We start from the raw sequence: 2,942 nt of genomic DNA, 5'->3' as shown, positions 1-2,942 counted from the left end.
CCTGACCAAAAAACAGGCTCCAAGGGTAGAATTCGGAGTAGAAATGCGCTTATAAATTCGGTTGTAAGGTGTACTGCGCGGCTGTCTAGATGGGCTGTGCTAGAATGTGCTGATATATAGTTTGCATTGACGTGATCAAAAAACAGGCTCCAAGAGTAGAATTCGGAGTAGAAATGCGCTTATAAATTCGGTTGTAATGTGTACTGCGCGGCTGTCTAGATGGGCTGTGCTATAATGTGCGGATATATAGTTTGCATTGACCTGATCAAAAAACAGGCTCCAAGAGTAGAATTCGGAGTAGAAATGCGCTTATAAATTCGGTTGTAAGGTATACTGCGCGGCTGTCTAGAAGGGCTGTGCTATAATGTGCAGATATATAGTTTGCATTGACCTGATCAAAAAACAGGCTCCAAGAGTAGAATTCGGAGTAGAAATGCGCTTATAAATTCAGTTGTAAGGTGTACTGCGCGGCTGTCTAGAGGGGCTGTGCTATAATGTGCGGATATATAGTTTGCATTGACCTGATTAAAAAACAGGCTCCAAGAGTAGAATTCGGAGTAGGAATGCGCTTATAAATTCGGTTGTAGGGTATACTGCGCGGCTTTCTAGATGGGCTGTGCCATAATGTGCGGATATATAGTTTGCATTGACCTGACCAAAAAACAGGCTCCAAGAGTTGAATTCGGAGTAGAAATGCGATTATTAATTCGGTTGTAAGGTATACTGCGCGGCTGTCTAGATGGGCTGTGCTATAATGTGCGGATATATAGTTTGTATGGACCTGATCAAAAAACAGGCTCCAAGAGTTGAATTCGGAGTATAAATGCGCTTATAAATTCGGTTGTAAGGTATACTGCGCGGCTGTCTAGATGGGCTGTGCCATAATGTGCGGATATATAGTTTGCATTGACCTGACCAAAAAACAGGCTCCAAGAGTTGAATTCGGAGTAGAAATGCGCTTATAAATTCGGTTGTGAGGTATACTGCGCGGCTCTCTAGATGGGCTGTGCTATAATGTGCGGATATATAGTTTGCATTGACCTGATTAAAAGACAGGCTCCAAGAGTAAAATTCGGAATAGAAGTGCGCTTATAAATTCGGTTGTAAGGTATACTGCGCGGCTGTCTAGATGGGCTGTGCTATAATGTGCGGATATATAGTTTGCATTGTCCTAATCAAAAAACAGGCTCCAATAGTAGAATTCGGAGTAGGAATGCGCTTATCAATTCGGTTGTAAGGTATACTGCGCGGCTGTCTAGATGTGCTGTGCTATAATGTGCGGATATATATTTTGCATTGACCTGACCAAAAAACAGGCTCCAAGGGTAGAATTCGGAGTAGAAATGCGCTTATAAATTCGGTTGTAAGGTGTACTGCGCGGCTGTCTAGATGGGCTGTGCTAGAATGTGCTGATATATAGTTTGCATTGACGTGATCAAAAAACAGGCTCCAAGAGTAGAATTCGGAGTAGAAATGCGCTTATAAATTCGGTTGTAATGTGTACTGCGCGGCTGTCTAGATGGGCTGTGCTATAATGTGCGGATATATAGTTTGCATTGACCTGATCAAAAAACAGGCTCCAAGAGTAGAATTCGGAGTAGAAATGCGCTTATAAATTCGGTTGTAAGGTATACTGCGCGGCTGTCTAGAAGGGCTGTGCTATAATGTGCAGATATATAGTTTGCATTGACCTGATCAAAAAACAGGCTCCAAGAGTAGAATTCGGAGTAGAAATGCGCTTATAAATTCAGTTGTAAGGTGTACTGCGCGGCTGTCTAGAGGGGCTGTGCTATAATGTGCGGATATATAGTTTGCATTGACCTGATTAAAAAACAGGCTCCAAGAGTAGAATTCGGAGTAGGAATGCGCTTATAAATTCGGTTGTAGGGTATACTGCGCGGCTTTCTAGATGGGCTGTGCCATAATGTGCGGATATATAGTTTGCATTGACCTGACCAAAAAACAGGCTCCAAGAGTTGAATTCGGAGTAGAAATGCGATTATTAATTCGGTTGTAAGGTATACTGCGCGGCTGTCTAGATGGGCTGTGCTATAATGTTCGGATATATAGTTTGTATGGGCCTGATCAAAAAACAGGCTCCAAGAGTTGAATTCGGAGTATAAATGCGCTTATAAATTCGGTTGTAAGGTATACTGCGCGGCTGTCTAGATGGGCTGTGCCATAATGTGCGGATATATAGTTTGCATTGACCTGACCAAAAAACAGGCTCCAAGAGTTGAATTCGGAGTAGAAATGCGCTTATAAATTCGGTTGTAAGGTATACTTCGCGGCTGTCCAGATGGGCTGTGCTATAATGTGCGGATATACAGTTTGCATTGACCTGATCAAAAAACAGGCTCCAAGAGTAGAATTCGGAGTAGAAATGCGCTTATAAATTCGGTTGTAAGGTATACTGCGCGGCTGTCTAGATGGGCTGTGCTATAATGTGCGGATATATATTTTGCATTGACCAGACCAAAAAAAGGTTCCAAGAGTAGAATTCGGAGTAGAAATGCGCTTAAAAAAATCGGTTGTAAGGTATACTGCGCGGCTCTCTAGATGGGCTGTGCCATAATGTGCGGATATATAGTTTGCATTGACCTGAACAAAAACAGGCTCCAAGAGTAGAATTCGGAGTAGAAATGCGCCTATAAATTCGGTTGTAAGGTATACTGCGCGGCTGTCTAGATGTGCTGTGCTATAATGTGCGGATATATATTTTGCATTGACCTGACCAAAAAACAGGCTCCAAGGGTAGAATTCGGAGTAGAAATGCGCTTATAAATTCGGTTGTAAGGTGTACTGCGCGGCTGTCTAGATGGGCTGTGCTAGAATGTGCTGATATATAGTTTGCATTGACGTGATCAAAAAACAGGCTCCAAGAGTAGAATTCGGAGTAGAAATGCGCTTATAAATTCGATTGTAATGTGTACTGCGCGGCT

Source organism: Amblyomma maculatum, chromosome 9, assembly GCF_055883805.1.
Source record: "Amblyomma maculatum isolate TAMU_Amacu chromosome 9, ASM5588380v1, whole genome shotgun sequence".
NCBI lineage: Eukaryota > Metazoa > Arthropoda > Arachnida > Ixodida > Ixodidae > Amblyomma > Amblyomma maculatum.
This window is presented reverse-complemented; position numbering follows the sequence as displayed.